We start from the raw sequence: 20,039 nt of genomic DNA on the forward strand, positions 1-20,039 counted from the left end.
TGCAGTCCATGGGGTCACAAAGAGTTGGACACGACGGAGTTACTGAACTGAACTGAATGGAAATACATAGCCAAATGCAATGGGAATCTTCTCTTGAACACAAGGAATTTTTCAAAAGTCTTTTCACACAGAAGGGAATAAGGAGAGAGGAACTGATAGACCATCTTGGCTTTTCCACCCGAGTTTGAAAATGCAACTTAAAAAAAAAAAAAAAAGCAAAGAGCAAGTATTTTCTAAAGGATGAAGAAAGTCAGCAAAACACTTCTCTCCTCTCCCTCTCTTCCTGTAACCCAAGCGCTTTGCCCTTAATTAATAAAAATGATAATTGGGGATTTCTTGGCATATTGTATTGACTGGATAAAAATCTATAATTAAGTGGAGAGATGGAAGAACTGGTCCTCTCTCTTTATGCTGACAACTCCATTTCACTTCCCAGGTATTGCTGAAGTAGGTCAGTGCCATTCTAGTTCACAAAACTAATCCTTGAAATTTCCTCCTTACCCAGGACACAAACAAAAAATAGTGCAAGCCTGCTACTGCTGACCACTACCTGTAAGTATTCCCTTTCAGCTCCCTTCTAAAGCAAACTTCTATTTCCTTTGAGCCCCTCCAAAAGGGTAAAATGTAAAATGTCTGTAATGAGGTTTCCCCAGGTTAAATAAAGTACATACAAACATCCAAAGCTTGCAATTTGTGGTGAACTTTCAGCAGTAAGTTTACTGATATGTTTCGGGCCCCTGAATAAATTTTTAACTGGAACCCATTCCTCAGAGTCAGTAAAATCTCTATGAAGCCTGAACTAACTGCTTTTAGGCTTGTGTCCTCTGATGAACCATATGATGTTTTACATAAATATTTTAACTTCCTCTGGAATCAATATATGTAGCCTTGTGGCATCTCTTCCTAGGCATTTATTTTTGCTATCTTTGTAGGCCTTTCCTATAACACAAACACTCTTTTATCCATTTCAACTTTACTAACTCATGGATAGAATGGAGTAAAATGATGTTAACTACATCATGAGAAATGCTGGGCTGGAGGAAGCACAAGCTGGAATCAAGATGGCCAGGAGAAATATCAATACCCTCAGATATGCAGATGACACCACCCTTATGGCAGAAAGTGAAGAGGAACTAAAGAGCCTCTTGATGAAAGTGAAAGAGGAGAGTGAAAAAGTTGGCTTAAAGCTCAACATTCAGAAAACTAAGATCATGGCATCCGGTCCCATCACTTCATGGGAAATAGATGGGGAAACGGTGGCTGACTTTATTTTTCTGGGCTGCAAATTCACTGCAGAGGTGATTGCAACCATGAAATTAAAAGACGCTTACTCCTTGGAAGGAAAGTTATGACCAACCTAGATAGCATATTCAAAAGCAGAGACATTACTTTGTCAACAAAGGTCCATCTAGTCAAGGCTATGGTTTTTCCAGTGGTCATGTATGGATGTGAAAGTTGGACTATAAGGAAAGCTGAGCACAGAATTGATGCTTTTGAACTGTGGTGTTGGAGAAGACTCTTGAGAGTCCCTTGGACTGCAAGGAGATCCAACCAGTCCATTCTAAAGGAGATCAGTCCTGGGTATTCTTTGGAAGGAATGATGCTAAAGCTGAAACTCTAGTACTTTGGCCACTCGATGCAAAGAGTTGACTCATTTGAAAAGACCCCGATTCTGGGAGGAATTGGGGGCAGGAAGAGAAGAGGACAACAGAAGATGAAATGGTTAGATGGTATCACTGACTCGATGGACACGAGTTTGGGTGGACTCCGGGAGTTGGTGATGGACAGGGAGGCCTGGCGTGCTGTGGTTCATGGGGTTGCAAAGAGTCAGACACAACTGTGAGACTGAACTGAACTGAAAGGGAATAAGCATTTTCTGCTTCTGCAAAACAGTCCTCCTTACACCCTCTTCTATAGTATATACACATGTGTGTGTCTCTGTGTGTGTTTGTGTCCAATTTTGCTGAGAACACACAGCCTGTCTCATCACTACCTACTCCAGACCTCATGCTGTAAATCAGAGCTCAGAACACCACACATAATATACAGAGTAAGCTGAACTTACTGTTACTATAGATGAGGGACAAACATCTTCCCTTTACGGAAGATACTGATTGCTACCCCAGATTCAAGCATAACATAATGGTTAAGGGTGAAGTCTTAGGAATCTGAAGGAGTCTCAGTTTGGCCACTCACAATCAGTTCCATGAGTTTGGGTGAGTCCTATAAAGGCCCTAAATCTTTGTTTCATCAGCTGTAAAAGATGAATGGTGATTTTAATTTCTACTTCAGGAAGATTAGATGATATGCACATAGAGCACCAAGGATAAAAAGAATATTAAGATTACACTCAATGGTTTTTTAAAATAAGAGATGGTATGGGGAAATGATAGTCACACTCAGGCCGATTCAACCTGTCAGTCTTACAAATCGATGTTAATGTATTACAAACAAATTTTAAAAATGTGTTGAATGAATTTCAAAATGTGTTTGGGGAAGTGCTTCCATGGGGAGGATACTTGCTGAGTCTACCTGGGGAACATGTATATTCTTGATCATTGTCTCCGACTGCATGTCTGTTCCACTCTTCTCCCTTCATAGGCTGCCTTTTACTGTTTTTCCATGCACATGCTGGAAGGTGGCTGATTTCACAACTTTCTGGTTTAAATTACATTTGTTCATGATATCAGTCTAGATTGAGCTATGCTGTCTTAGCTCCCAGTTTACAGTTTTTTGTCCATATTTTGTTTTTTATTATTATTTTTTTACTTTACAATATTGTATTTATTTTGCCATACATCAAAAAGACACGGTCTGATAGGTCCAATTTGGATCAGGCATCCCCTATGGTCCAAACAAATGTTGCAGGTAGGAGGGCAGCAGTAACAGGACTCTATCAAAAACAGAGCTGCTAGAACCCCATCCTTGTATTTGAGGGAAGGTAAACTTCAGAGATGCAGATGACACCACCCTTAAGGCAGAAAGTGAAGAGGAGCTAAAAAGCCTCTTCATGAAAGTGAAAGAGGAGAGTGAAAAAGCTGGCTTAAAGCTCAACATTCAGAAAACGAAGATCATGGCATCCAGTCCCATCACTTCAAGGGAAATAGATGGGGAAATGGTGGAAACAGTGTCAGATTTCATTTTGGGGGGGCTCCAAAATCACTGCAGATGGTGAATGCAGCCATGAAATTAAAAGACGCTTACTCCTTGGAAGGAAAGTTATGACCAACATAGATAGCATATTCAAAAGCAGAGATATCATTTTGCCGACTAAGATCCATCTAGTCAAGGCTATGGTTTTTCCTGTGGTCATGTATGGATGTGAGAGTTAGACTGTGAAGAAGGCTGAGTGCTGAAGAATTGATGCTTTTGAACTGTGGTGTTGGAGAAGACTCTTGAGAATCCCTTGGACTGCAAGGAGATCCAACCAGTCCATTCTGAAGGAGATCAGCCCTGGGATTTCTTTGGAAGGAATGATGCTAAAGCTGAAACTCTAGTACTTTGGCCATCTCATGTGAAGAGTGGACTCATTGGAAAAGACTCTGATGCTGGGAGGGATTGGGGGCAGGAGGAGAAGGGGACAACAGAGGATGAGATGGCTGGATGGCATCACTGACTCAATGGAGGTGAGTCTGAGTGAGCTTCGGGAGTTGGTGATGGACAAGGAGGCCTGGCATGCTGCGATTCATGGGGTCGCAAAGAGTCGGACACGACTGAGCAACTGAACTGAACTGAAACTTCAGAGAAAAGGGACCTTCAAGACTACGGTATTAAGGTGTTTTCCTCATAAAGAAAGCTCGTGTATTTATCATGTTACAGATACAGTTAGCAGTTCCAATTGTCATGCAGAGACTATCAAAGTTCTTTTTAGACATTTCTTTAAAATATGAACATTTTACTACTATTTAGGGAATCAACTCATTGATATAATCATTATTATTTACTTTATCACATATTTTATTTATCTCATTTCTGGAAACTTTAAGATAATCTGATGAGCAATATCTACTTCTAATGATTTTAATAACTGTTTTCAAGGAGAGTACTCACAGTTAACTTCTACATCATCACTTCCTAAGCCTGTTCTCTGTAAAATCTTTAAGTGTTCAATTAATAAATTTTCATGTCTAAAATAAGACAACTCATATCACTTAAATTTATCTGGCCCCAAAATATTTACATGAAACTTAAATTCATTATCTTAGCATCACACTTAGATATTTATATATTAGCACCAAAAATATATGTTGAGCTTTACACTGGTGATTTAGACAAGACAAAGATATTTCTTGGCACTATCTACTTTTTCTATCATTCTCAACCACAAAGAAATTGATTTAGGGCAACTCTCTCAAATACAACATAGATTTTTTCTTATTTACTACAGATCTAATTCATTATCATATCTCATCCATTTATTATTGATGCGTTAGCTCAATATATCAGTTTGCTATGCTGAGATTTTAGTAGTCTATGTAGAAAACTAAATAAATATTAATCACACATACTGACTGCTTCAGAAAATATCTTAAAGCATAACATTGGATGTGCCAGAAAATATAAATCTTAAGATCATAAAAGGTATTACTTGAGGTCAGAAAGCCCTGAAAAGGAAAATAAACTATGTGGTTAAATGTGGATTAAACCATTGAAGGGATGGTGTTTCAAAGCAAAACTTGTTGGTTCAGAACAAAAGTTTCATGGAATTTTTCTTGCCAGCTATTTTCTTTGCTAGCTTATATATTTTTTGAGATATTCAATCACACAAAGTATTACGGTAGGGCTAGGAGTTAAAGAGCTTTTTCCCTAGCTTTATTAAGATGTAACTGGCATACAGCATCATGTAAGTCTAAGGTGTACAACGTGTTGACTTGATATACTTAAATACACTGCAAAATGATTACCACCATAGCAACAGCTAACACTCTAATTCATCACATAATCACCACTTCTTTTCTATGGTGAGAACGTTTCAGATCCACTCTCTTAGCAACTTTCAAGTATATTATACATTATTATTAACTACAATCACCATGCTCTACATTAGCTGCTCAGTTGCTCCATTTCTCTGACCCTAAAGACTTAATATACATTCTGTCCATCCCAACTCTGAACAGAGACTCCTAACTCAACCAAAATTTTGTGTAAAGAAGAAATGATGCAGATCACTGGGTGGACATGGTTAGATTGCCAAGGCAAATGATCTCTATCACTGGGGCAAGGCCCACTGTTCATTCAGAAACCTAACTCTGTAAGTTTTCATGGCAAAACATATCTCCTGAACCCTCAATCATGAGCTGGTATAGACTGTTTTACCTAGCAGCAGCACAGTGAGAAAATGAATGTGCACAGAAAAAGCCCTGTGTTTAGACTGATGACAAAACTAAAATATGGAGTCTCTGGCAAGTATACACATCCCAATCTAGCACCTGTGCCCTAATTCCTCTGACTCTGGAATGTACACAGAAAGCTGTGTACAATCATTATTCATTATGCTGCCAGCAATTCCACCACTTGACCACCTGAACTCCCCTTGGCTATCAGGCACCTCCACAGAGATTATCACTAAAAAATTATCATTGTGACAGTGGGATCTAACCATGTTCCTGACAGTACTGGGAAGACATAGCTGCAACTGTGAGGTCAAGGCAGGGTCTTTCTTCTGGAGCTTAGGTCATGAAAAGCTTTCTCTGGCTTTGAAAGCCAACAGATCTGGGTCCAGTATATGCTCTACCATATTACATACATATCTTAAAAAAATCAAACATATATAAAATTTTAAAATAACAGATATTGACACTTAAATTCAGCAAATATTAATTTTTTGTCATATTTATTCCATTAAGAAATTAAAGATTATAGAGTGCTACAACTCTTCTTCTCCTTTATCCTACTTTCCTTCTTTGTACTCCAGGGTAACTATTTGAAGTTGGTGTGTATTCTTCCCATGTATATTTTATATGTTTACTACATATCTATGTGCTCATAACCAGTATATAGTATTTTCTTCATGTTTTAAATTTTACATAAATGGTACCATGCCATATGAATTCTTTTGAATTCTTTTTCTCATTATGTAGTAAAGTTTAGCAAAGCTGATTTATGTAGATCTGGTCCTTTCATCTCGACTGCTGAATAGCATGCTATTCTATGACTATGAGACAATTTATGCATTACTCTAGGGACAGATATATAGGTTATTTGCAGATGGTTTTTTTTTTTTTTTTGGTCTTACAAACAATGCTGTTTTGAATATTCTTATACATGTCTCTTCGTGCATGTGTGTAGGAGTTCCTCTATTGAGGAACTATAATTGAGGACTATTACTCAAATAAAATACACCAATATGACAAAGTCAGTCATTTGTAGCATATGTTTAATTCTGATTGGTTGGTGCCTCTGATAGCAATAATCAAATATTTTGAATATCACCTAGAAGAGAATATCACCTAGAAGTATTTTGAATATCACCTATATCACCAAGGTCATAAACTATGCACAACTTCACCTTCACCATACCAATAGCTCTTCAAAGTTGTTAAACCAACTTACAACCAAACTAGTAGTTTAAGTGCATTCTTGTTTCCCCACAATTGATATGGTTAGGCTTTCTAATTTTCAGTGGTCCAATGAGTATGAAATGTCATTTTGTTTTAATTTGTAGTTTCCTGACTACTAATCAGGTGAAACATCTGTTTTTCAGCCAATCAGAACTCTTCTCTTGTAAATTGCCTCTCCTTTTGTAAAATGGAGCCTTTACTCCATCTTCTATGGGGCTATACTTCTCTTCAAGAGGATTACAAAAGTAGAGGGGTATAACTTCTAATTAGGGAGCCACAGAAGCTCCATTAGGAAGGTGATCAAAGAAGAAACCTAGAAGAATTGAGGAAGGGGGCCATATAGGGAAGTATGTGCAAAGACCTTGAGACGTATTTGTCAATTAAGGAGAACAAGGACAGTGTGAGGGAAGGAAATAATAAGAGTGACAGGAATAATCAGGGACCTAACAACGATATTGGAGGTCATGATAAGAATACTGAATTTTATTTTAAGTACGATAGAATGACCCAGGAGGATTTTCAGCAGAGGAATGGTATGTTATAACTTCAGTCCAGTTCAGTTGCTCAGTCGTGTCCAACTCTTTGCGACCCCATGGATCACAGCATGCCAGGCCTCCCTGTCCATCACCAACTCCTGGAGTTTACCCAAACTCATGCCCATTGAGTCAGTGATGTCATCCAAGCATCTCATCCTCTGTCGTCCCCTTCTCCTCCTGCCCTCAATCTTTCCCAGAATCAGGGTCTTTTCAAATGAGTCAGCTCTTCACATAAGGTGGCCAAAGTATTGGAGCTTCAGCCTCAACATCTGTCCTTCCAATGAACATCCAGGACTGATCTCCTTTAGGATGGACGGGTTTGACCTCCTTGCAGTCCAAGGGACTCCCAGGAGTCTTCTCCAACACCACAGTTCAAAAGCATAAATTCTTCAGCACTCAGCTTTCTCTACAGTCCAACTCTCACATCCATACATGACTACTGGAAAAACCATAGCTTTGACTAGATGGACCTTTGTTGGCAAAGTAATGTCTCTTTTTAATATGCTGTCTAGGTTGGTCATAACTTTTCTTCCAAGGAGTAAGCGTGTTTTAATTTCATGGCCGCAGTCACCATTTGCAGTGATTTTGGAGGCCCCCCCCCCCCACCAAAAAAGTCTGCCACTGTTTCCACTGTTTCCCCATCTGTTTGCCATGAAGTGATGGGACTGGATGCCATGATCTTAGTTTTCTGAATGTTGAGCTTTAAGCCAACTTTTCCACTCTCCTCTTTCACTTTCATCAAGAGGCTCTTTAGTTCATCTTCACTTTGTGCCATAAGGGTGGTATCATCTGCATATCTGAGGTGATTGATATTTCTCTCAGAAATCTTGATTCCAGCTTGTGCTTCATCCAGCGCAGCGTTTCTCATGATGTACTCTGCATATAAGTTAAATAAGCAGGGGGACAATATACAGCCTTGACGTACTCCTTTCCCAATTTGGAACTAGTCTGTTGTTCCGTGTCCAGTTCTAAGTGTTGCTTCTTGACCTGCATACAGATTTCTCAAGAGGCAGGTCAGGTGGTCTGGTATTCCCATCTCTTTCAGAATTTTCCACAGTTTATTGTGATCCACACAGTCAAAGTCTTTGACATAGTCTAAAGCAGAAATAAATGTTTTTCTGAAACTCTCCTACATCCCTCCAGATGGATTTGGAGTCTGAAATTAGCAGATGCAAACTATCATATACAGAATGGATAAACAACAAGGTCTTACTATATAGCACAGGAAACTATATTTAATATCCTATAATAAATCATAATGGAAAAATTTTTTTAAGGTAAAAAGGACCAAAAATGACAGTAAAAGGATCCCTCCAACTACAGAATGAAAAGAGGGCTGTATGAGTAGAGAAGTAGGGAGACCATAGAAGGCTGTCTTTGCCACATTGAAGGTTTATAAAGTTATAAAGCCATTGTGATAATTTCCTGGACTCATAAAAATATGCTACTCTGAACTGAAACCCAGCAAAACATAAGAAACAGTGGAAAAAACAAGTGATGTTAAAAGTGTTGCTAAACTTGTTTACCTCTGTTTGTATTGGCCGGTTTGTGCATTTTTCTTTAACTCAAAGAAATCAAGGCCTATTGAGGGCAGTTACTATCTGTGAATAAAATGGTGTCAAATGGCTTAGGTAAAAGCAGTAGTTCTCCCTAGATTGCTGTATGAGCACTACTCCTCAGTGATGTTGAGGGGTCATAACTTACCTTCCCTCTCAAGACACGCTGGCTCTCTGATAATGAATGTTCCCAATCCTGTCTCACTCTCCAAGGTGTTCTAATTGATTTTTCTCTCTGTTGTTTAGCATCTAAGGCTATTTCATTAATGGGATTCTTTTACACAAACAGAAAAACTCAGCATGACCAAAGTCAGAGTGGTCAACAGCTCAGTGCTTCCCTGCCTCCCAGCTCTAACACCCTATTAGGTCTGATAACCCCAGCCTGCCTGCCAGTCCACAGCTGCTTCACGTTGTGTTCTTCAAACACATTCTGCTTCTGCATGGAAATCACCAGTTTGATGTGTTGCGTTTTATTCCTTAGAACTGATTTCCCCAAACTGTGATGTGAAAATGGATCACCTAGAGACCTCGATAAAATGCAGATTTGAATTTAGTCCATCTGGGGCAGGGCCTAGGGTTGAGCATGTACCAGGGGATGCTGATGCTGGTGATCTGAGGACCAGATTTCAGTAATAAGGTCCAAGGCTGAAGGCAACCACAGTTTCAAACATTATTAATTTTTTCCATATCTATAGCTATAACATATATGTGGTATATATATATATAACATATGCATATATAATATATGAAATAACATATATGTGATATATATAACAAAAAGAAGGCTGAGTGCCAAAGAATTGATGCTTTCAAACTGTGGTGCTGGAGACTCTTGAGAGTCCCTTGGACAGCAAGGAGATCAAACCAGTCCATCCTAAAGGAAACCAACCCTGAATATTCATTGGAGGGACTGATGCTGAAGCTGAAGCTCCAATACTTTGGCCACCTGATGGAAGGAGCCGACTCATTGGAAAAGACCCTGATGCTGGGAAAGATTGAAGGAAGGAGGAGAAGAGGATGACAGAGGATGAGATGGTTGGATGGCATCACTAACTCAGTCGACGTGAGTTTAAACAAACTAAGGGAAATAGTGAAGGACAGGGAAGCCTGGCGTCCATGGGGTTGCAGAAAGTCAGACATGACAGTGAATGAAAAACAAATATATAACATATATATGTATGATGCATATATATATATATATATAATATACATTCATATAAAAAGAATGTATTTAAAACAGTTAAAACTCATGGATAAAGAAGTGTCAAATGGCTTGGGTGGTAGTTATCACCATGATTTTTTCTTAGAGGATTATTTGGTGAAAGAAATTTTGAAAACATATCTAGGTATGGTATACATAATAATGACATACCATCTTGCATTGATAACCTAAATACTATCTCCCCTATGTAATAAGATCTTTTTATGAATGGGGGGATGTATAGTCATCTTTGGTAGAATTTCTTCAAGGTCAATAGCTCACAATGCTGAATGCATAAAACCCTCAGCCCTGGCTATCAAAGTACACCCTCAAGATCAGCAGCAACAGAATCACCTGGAAACTTGTTAAAATTCCAAACTTGGGGCTTTACCCCAAATTTACTTAATCAGAAATGCTCTTCATAGAGCCTAGCTATCCTCTTCGAACAAATCCTCCAAGTGATTCTGAATTTTGAGAACTATAGCTCTAGAGGACTAGTTGCTTTATTTCCATTTCTAGATATATAGCATTCATATGATTTTCTTAAATATACAGAAAGGGTAAAAAGAAAATATGACTCCCATAAACTTCATCTTAATAGTGCTTTGCACATATAAATGAATTAATAAATACAAGCCAGGCAAAAGGGGGAAGATTAGTACAATTTTCCTCACAATTTACAGTATATCTTCCTTCTCTACTAATGCAACTATTAACTATTCATTGCACAAAGGAGGAAACCCAAAATGTGATACAGACATTAACATTTTAAATTTTAGGCAATTTATAGCCAGCAGTAAGCTCTCTGGAGGCCAGCTTGATATTGCTTTGAGGGCCACTTCTCAATTTCTTATACAAAGAGTATCTAGTCATTGTTCTTTTCTCATCTCAAAGTTTATTCCTCCTGGGAAGAATCCATCTGAACTATCCCCTCAATATAATTGACTATTTATATGCAGCTATTACTGGCAAACTTCACCCTCTTGAGGGCCACTAACCATGCCTGGGCCTGACTGTGGGATACTTTTATGATGAAATGTCACCAGAAGATGTGAATATAACTATGGAAAAACTTCAGGCTTTCTAAAGTGTTCTATGGAAAAATTACATCAGGTGGCACGCATGGGTCCACTTCAGTCCAGGACCCTGTTATTAATTAAAAAAAAATACTTCTCTGAAGTAACTGGTAAATTCTAATCAATTTCTCAGTGAGAGCATTTCCCTGAGTTTTCATCATAACATCTAGTGCTGGCAGTGGCCCTAAAAGAGCGAGAAATAATTTCATGTCATCATTGAGGATTAGAATCTGTAACATTTCAACAGCAAATACACTTCATAAATCACAAATATCTCTGCACTGCATTTTAATTAAGCCTTTTTGGAAAAGTTACATTTCATGTCATAACTTTTGCTCACCTTTTACATGGTATGTTTTCAATATTTTTTTTAATCAGTATGTAACTACTCATTTAAAAAATAATATTTTAATGTCCTGAAAATCAATGTTATCTAACAAAAGGAATAAATCAAGCTAATAGCTTTGTAATAATATACAAAATATTAATGAACAATTTAGGCAAAATTATTAACAAACTTACAATGGTTAATTTTATATGTCAACTTGGCTAGGCTACAGGACCCAAATATTTGGTCAAACATTATTCTGGATGTTTCTGTGAAGGTGGGTTTCAGATAAGATTGATGTTTAAATAGATGGTCTTTTAAGAAAACAGATTAATTCCATAGTGTAAGTGGGTCTCATTCAATAAGTTGAACGCCTTTAATAAAAAAGAGTCTGAATGTTCCTCAAGCAAGAAGGAATTCTGCCAGCACACCTCCTTTGTACCAAACTACACTCTTCCTTGTGTCTCCAGACAGCTGGAGTAACCTATCAGGTTTTAGATTTGCCAAGCCTCCACAACCACATGAGCCAATTCCTTGATCTCTCTCTCTCTCTCTCTCTCTCTCTGACGTGCACAATCTATGTATATGTGTTTGTATATAAAAATAAATGCTATACAGAGAACTATATTCAATATCCTATTATGCACCATAATGCAAAATAATATTAAAGCAAGAATATATATGTATAAATGAATCACCTTGCTGTACAGCAGAAATTAAAAAACATTGCAAATCAACTAAAATTCAACAAAAATATTTTTAATTCAATGCTAGATACAATGCACATCCTATATATATGGAAGCCATCCTATATATATATATAGGAGATATATATCTATATATCTATATATATATATGTGTGTGTACACAAATGGTATTAACAGAAAGTTGTATGTAAAACCACATATTTTATCATTTAATGAAAACCAATCAGAAAAGTTTATCTGATAGAATTCCCAAAGAGAAAACACTCTCTCTAAAGCTGCCACTCTGGTGCTTATTTACTAATCCAGGGACAATGTCCCCCCGCCCCTCCTCCCTGGAGAAATTCTTCCTGGGAGAAGAAATATGCCTTTAAAAATTAGATAGGCTCTTATCTGTCTGGCAAATGCCCAGCATGGGACAGTTGGAAGAAAGGATCTGTAAGGATTCTGCCTCCCCTTCAGGGCAGCAATAGTTAATTTCTTGGGTTAGAACCTACCATTTCCAAGAATAAGGTCCCCCATCTTCCTTGGCAATAAAAGACAACCTCAACAGTCCATTCAGGACTGCTCCAGCTCTGGAAGACGGGAAACTAGAACTTTATCTTCTTGACACATGTTGTTTTAGCACTTAATGAAATAAATGGCTTCTATATTGTACATCATTATTCATATACTAAAACTGTTTTTAAAAGATTTTCAATTTGGACCATCTCTTATCATTTTGATTTTTTCAGCTATGTTGAGGGAGTTCCATGTATTAAAAAATCATAAATATTCAGCATTAAGTCTGTAAGAAGAACAGAGGAAAAATTAATAGTATGTCATTGACAAGTTCAAATTAAAGTAACAGTGCCCTGTGTTCACCTCAGGTAGCAGTTTTAAGAGCTCAGTGTCAATTAAAAAATTAATTATTCTTAAAACTGGTAAAGTATCCCTTTTATCATGAAAGTTCAGGCTTTTTTTTTTTAACTAAAAATACATGGGCTTTACATTTGTGTTCTTTGAACTTGCAACTGAATATATTGGTTATTATGCACCATCTCAGGTAGGATTCCTCATAAACTTCCAAGTCTTGTGCAAGACTGCACAACAGAGAGGAAGCTGGAGAATCATCAAAGAGTCCAGAAAAAAGAATGATAACGATGGAAACAGGGTTGCAAAATAAGGTCTTCCTAGAGAAAGAAAGTTGAAAAACTAAGGAAAAATTTAATAATCAACTTCAATTGCTAAAAATGATGATGAGCAACCAAGGCATAGTGATTTCATTTGAAATGTAGACCAAGCTAAAATAATAGCATAAACTTGCAACAAGTGTATCAAGTAAGACAAAAAAATAATGTTTTTTTAAAATTTTCTCTCCAAATTAAAGATTAATAAATCTTAACATATATTGTAGAAGATAGATGATGGAAGTTTTCTCTATACATTCATTGGCACTTTCATCAAGCAAACCTGTCCCTGCCATCTGTTACTCCAGGTTACTCATCTCCTCCCTCCATGTCATTTGCTCTGTCTTAAACCTCCAGACAGACATATTTCTACTTTAGACCTCTGTATTCATGATTTCTTCTGACTGAAAATTTCTTCCTGCAGGAAGACACTTGGGTCATTTCCTCTTCTCCTTCACGCATCTCCTCTAAAGCTACAGTCTCACTGAAATCTGCCCTGATCACCCTCCCTTTCAACTGCTTCTATTACTATTCCTTGATCCACTTATTGTCTTTAGTAGTCTGTCTCTCTCTCTCTCTCTCAGGAAACAAGTTGCCATGTTGGAAAAGCCCACATGGTAAAGAAAAGAGGATAGTCTCCAGGAGACAACCACAAAGAAAGTGAGGCCCTTAGTCTGTCTCACAGCCCACCAAGAAGAGAATCCCACTCACAACTGCATAGACTTAGAAGTGAATCCTTCTCCACTCAAGACTTAAACAGACTACCTCTCAATTGAAGCCTCTGAGAGACCCATAAAAGTGAAGCCAGATAACCTCTGTCAAAATTCCTGAATTACAGAAACTGTGAGGTAATAAATGCACATTTTAAGTCATATTTTGGGTACACAGCAATAGATAGCCAATACACATAGTTTCTGTAGGCATTTTTAGTGGGGCTGTGTTAAATACAGAGATCAGTACTATAGGGGAAAATACAATCTTTGCTATGTGGAATCTTCCAATCTTTGTACACAGTATGTTCTCCATTTATTTTGGCTTTCTTCGATTTTGTTAATCAATACTTTATAGTTTTCAGCATACATATCCTTTACATATTTTGTTAGATTTATACAAATGCATTTCATTTTTGGAGTGATTAAAATTTCAATTTCCATTATTCATTGCTAACATATAGAAATATAACTGATTTTTTGTCTTTTTACCTCATTATATTCATTTATTAGTTCTAGGAAGTGTTGGTAAATATAGGGATATTATCCATAAAGAATTGTGCTGTTTGGAAATAGACAGTTGTATTTATTTCTTTCCTTTCCATTTATACACTTTTTCTTTGTTGTGTCCAGTCTCTCAAGAGTAAGCAATGTCAGCACTGGGAGTTTTGTAGCTGCCCTTTACCAGGATATTCCCTTCTATTTCTAGTTGATTCTAGTTTTCTTGTTGATTCTTTTATTTAATTTCTTGACAACTTTCATAGTGGATGTTGAATTTTGTCAAATGCTTTTTCTATGACAATTGATATCATCACTGTGAGGTTTCTAAACTTAGATTGTTAATATGGTAGAATTTATCAGTTGATTTTCAAATATTAAAACAGGCTTTCATTCTTGAAACACAACCCCACTTGAACTGTGATGTATTATTCTTTTTATATGTTGGTATATATTTTTAGCTAATATTTTGTTAAGGATCTTTAGGTCTCTGGTCATGAGGAATATTGGTCTATAAGTTTATTTTTTAGTATTACCTTTATATGGTTTTGATATCAAGGTATTGGTAGTCTCATAAGATGAGTTTGGAAGTGTTCCCTCCTCTTCAATTTCCTGGAAGACACTGTGTAGAATTGGTATTATTTTCTCCTTAAATGTTTAGTAGAGTTTGTGAAATGATCTTGGCCTTTAGATTTCCTTTTTTGAAGAATTTAATTATGACTTCAAGAGTCATAGAATTACTTGGAATATCTATTTCATCTTCAGAAAAAATGTTGAGAGTTTTTGAGGTTTGAAGAATTCTCCACTTCACTGAAGATGTTGAAAGTACATTTAGAAAATTGTTCATAGTATTATCTTATTACTCTTTTGGGTTTTTTCAACTTTATTGAGGTATAATTGTAAAATAAATTTTTTAAATATTTCAAATAAAAAAGTATACAGCATTATTTGATATCCATATACATTGTGAAAGAATTCCCATAATCAAGTTTACATGTCTATCACTTTATATTTGATATTTACCTGTTTTGTGTTAACATTTAATTTCTACTTTCTTAGGAGATTTCAATTTTACAAAACAGTGTTCTCAACTGTAGTCATCATGTTATACATAGTTTATATGATATTTTCAGAATTTATTCATCCTGTAACAGAAAGTTTGTATCCTTTTACTCACCTCTCCTTATTTCCCCTGGCAACCACTTTCTACTCTCTGTTTCAATGAGTTCAACTTTTTTAAGATTCCACATATAAATGATATCATGCAGTATTTATCTTATTTCACTTAGCACAGTGACTTTATTTCCTTCAGATATATATGTAGAAGTGGGGATGATGGACCATATAGTAGTTTTATTTTTATTTCTTGAGGAACCTCCATACTGTTTTCCATAGTGGTTACACTAATTTACATTCCCACCAACAGTGTACAGGGTTCCCTGTTCTCTACATTCTCACCAACATTTATCACCTCCTTGGCTTTTTGATAATGGACAGTCTAACAGGTAGAGGTGTTATCTCATCGTGGTTTTGATTTGCATTTACTTGATGATTTGAGATGTTGAGCACCCTTCAATGAACCTGTGGGCTATATGTATGTCTTCTTTGGGAAAATGTCTATGCAGGTCCTTTGCCCAAATGGGGTTAATTTTTTTTTTTTTTTGCCACTGAGTTGTATCAATTTGATTCCTATGTCAGAGAATATAGTAGCATACATTTTATGATTTCAATCTTTTTAAATTTAGGTTTTGTTTTATGCCCTATAAGGCAGTCTCTCCTGATGAATGTTCCACGTGCAGTTGAGAAGATTGTGTATTCTGCTGTTGATTGATTGACTAGTATATAAATGTCAATTATACTGTTTACTGATGACATTGCACATTCTTCTACATCTTTGCTGAAGACTTTCTATCAGTTTTTATTAATTACAGAGAGGAGAGTATTGAGGTTCTCAACTATAAATGTGGTTGGTTTTCAGTTCTTCCATCTATTTTTCATTCCTCTGATCTCTTTTCTGCTCTTAGTTATTTTTAACATTTTTAGTGTTTCATTTAATGTTTTTCTTTCTTTTTAAACTACATCTCCTTATGCAGGGTTTAAGGAATATACATATTGAAAATTTTTTTTATTGAATGATAATTGCTTTATAAAACTTTGTTACTTTCTGTCAAACCTCAACATGAATCAGCCATAGGTGTACATATATCCCCTCCCGTCTTCTGTCCAATCCCAACCCTCCAGGTTGATACAGAGCCCCTGTTTGAGTTTCCTGAGCCATACAGCAAATTCACATTGCCTATCTGACATATGCAAATATAAGTTTCCATGTTACTCTTTCCATACATCTCACCCTCTCCTCCCCTCCTCCCCATGTCCATAAGGCTATTCTCTATGTCTGTTTCTCCATTGCTGCCCTGTAAATAAATTCTTCAGTACCATTTTTCTAGATTCTGTATATGTGCATTAGAATATGATATTTAACTTTCTCATTCTGATTCACTTCACTCTGTATAATAGGTTCTAGGTTCATCCACGTCTTCAGAACTGACTCAAATGTGTTGCTTTTTATAACTGAGTAACATTCCATTGTGTATATGTACCACGACTTCTTTATCCATTCACCTGTCAATGGACAACTAGGTTGCTTCCATGTTCTAGCTACTTTAAATAGTGCTGCAATGAACAATGGGATATATGTCTTTTTCAATTTTGGTTTCCTCAGGGTATATGCCTAGGAATGGGATTGCTGGGTCATATGGTGGTTTTATTCCTAGTTTTTTAAGGAGTCTCCATACTCTCTTCTATAGTGGCTGTATCAATTTACATTCCCACCCACAGTGTAAGAACATTCCCTTTTCTCCACATTTTCTCCAGCTTTTATTGTTTGTAGGTTTTGATGAGGAGAAGGCAATGGCACCCCACTCCAGTACTCTTGACTGGAAAATCCCATGGATGGAGGAGCCTGGTGGGCTGCAGTCCATGGGGTCGCTGAGGGTTGGACACGACTGAGCGATTTCACTTTCCCTTTTCACTTTCATGCATTGGAGAAGGAAATGGCAACCCACTCCAGTGTTCTTGCCTGGAGAATCCCAGGGACGGGGGAGCCTGGTGGGCTGCCATCTGTGGGGTCACAGAGTCGGACACGACTGAAGTGACTTAGTAGTAGTAGTAGTAGATTTTGATGATGAATATTCTAACTGGTGTGAGGTGATATCTCACTGTAATTTTGATTGACATTTCTCTAATAATGAGCGATGTTGAGTGTCTTTTCATGTGTTTGTTAGCCATCTGTATGTCTTCTTTGGACAAATGCCTGTTTAGGTCTTTTTCCCAATTTTTGATTTGGTTGTCTGTTTTTCTGGCATTGAGTTGTATGAGCTGCTTGTATATTTTGGAAATTAATCCTTTGTCAGTTGTTTAATTTGCTATTGTTTTCTCCCATTCTGAGGGTCATCTTTTCTATGTACAGTATCATGTCATCTGCAAACAGTGAGAGCTTTACTTCTTCTTTTCTGATCTGGATTTTTTAATTTATTTTTCTTCACTGATTGCTGTGGCTAGGACTTCCAGAACTATGTTGAATAATAGTGGGGAAAGTGGACATCCTTGTCTTCTTCCTGATCTTAGGGGGAATGCTTTCAGTTTTTCACCATTGAGAATGTTTGTTGTAGGCTTATCATATATGGCCTTTACTTGTTGAGGTATGTTCCTTCTTTTGTAGAGTTCTAATCATAAATAGGTGCTGAATTTTGTCAAAGACTTTTTCTGCATCTATTGAGATGATCATATGGTTTTTATCTTTCAATTTGTTAATATGGGGTATCACATTGATTGATTTGCATATATTGAAGCATCCTTGCATTCCTGGGATAAACCCAACTTGATCATTGTGTATGAGCTTTTTGAAGTGTTGCTGAATTCTGTTTGCTAAAATTTTCTTCAGGATTTTTAAATCTATGTTCATCAGTGACATTGGCATGTAGTTTTCTTTTTTCGTGCTGTCTTTTTTCTGGTTTTGGTATCAGGGTGATGGTGGCTTCACAGAATGAGTTTGGAAGTGTTCCTTCCTCTGCAATTTTTTGCAAGAGTTTTAGAAGGATAGGCATTAGCTCTTCTCTAAATGTTTGATAGAATTCTCCTGTGAAGCCATCTGGTCTTGGACTTTTGTTTCTTGGGAGATTTTTTTTATCACAGCTTTAATTTCAGTGCTTGTAATTGGGTTGTTCATAATTTCTAATCCTTCCTGGTTCAGTCTTGGAAGATCAAACTTTTCTAAGAATCTGTCCATTTCTTCAAGGTTATCCATTTTATTGCCATATAGTTCTTCATAATAGTCTCTTATAATACTTTGTATTTCTGCATTGTCTGTTGTAACCTCTCCTTTTTCATTTCTAATTTTGTTGATTTTATTCTTCTCTCTTTTTTTCTTCATGAGTCTGGCTAAAGGCTTGTCAATTTTGTTTATCTTCTCAAAGAAATAGCTTTTAGTTTTATTAATCTTTACTATGTTTTCTTTCATTTCCTTTTCATTTATTTCTGTTCAGTTCTTTATGATTTCTTTCTTTCTACTAATTTTGGGTTTTTTTGTTCTTCTTTTTCTAGTTGTTTTAGGTGTAAAGTGAGGTTGTCTACTTGATGTTATTCTTGTTTATTGAGGTAGTATTGTATTGCTATAAACTTCCCTCTTGGAACTGCTTTTGCTGCATCCTATAGGTCTGTCATGTTTTCATTGTCATTTTTTTCTAGAAATTTTTTGATTTCTTTAGTAACCTGTTGGTTATTTAGAAACGTGTTGTGTAATCTCCATGTGTTTGTGTTTCTTACAGTTTTTTTTTCTTGTAATTGATATCTAGTTTCATAGCATTGTGGTCTGAGAAGATGCTTGATATGGTTTCAATTTTCTTAAATTTACTGAGGTTTGACTTCTGACACAAGATGTGGTCTATCCTTGAGAATGTTCCATGTGCACTTGAGAAGAAGGTGTACTCTTCTGGATTTGGATGGAATGTCCTGAAGATATCAATGAGATCCATCTCATCTAATGTATCATTTAAGACTTGTGTTACCTCATTAATTTTCTGTTTTGATGATTTGTCTATTGGTGTGAGTGGGCTGTTAAAGTCTCCTACTATTATTGTGTTACTGTCAATTTCTCCTTTTATGTCTGTTAGTGTTTGTCGTATGTATTGAGGTGCTCCTATGTTGTGTGCATAGATATTTACAACTGTTATGTCTTTCTCTTGGATTGATCCCTTGTAGTGTCCTTCCTTATCTCTTGTAATCTTCTTTATTTTAAGGTCTATTTTGTCTGACATAAGAATTGCTACTTCTAGCTTTCTTTTCCTTCCCATTTGCATGGAATATGTTTTTCCATCCTCTCACTTTCAGTCTATATGTGTCTTGAGGTCTGAAGTGCATTTCTTGTAGACAACATACATATGGGTCTTGTTTTTGTATCCATTGAGCTAGTCTGTGTCTTTTGGTTGGAGTATTTAATCCATTTACACTTAAAGTAATTATTGATATATATGTGCCTATTGCCATTTTCTTAATTGTTTGGAGTTGATTTTGTAGATCTTTTTTCTTCTCTTGTATTTCCTGACTGCATAAATCCCTTTAACATTTGTTGTAAAGCTGGTTTGGTGTACTAAATTCTCTTAACTTTTGCTTGCCTGAAAAACTTTTTATTTCTCCATCAATT

Source organism: Ovis canadensis, chromosome X (assembly GCF_042477335.2).
Source record: "Ovis canadensis isolate MfBH-ARS-UI-01 breed Bighorn chromosome X, ARS-UI_OviCan_v2, whole genome shotgun sequence".
NCBI lineage: Eukaryota > Metazoa > Chordata > Mammalia > Artiodactyla > Bovidae > Ovis > Ovis canadensis.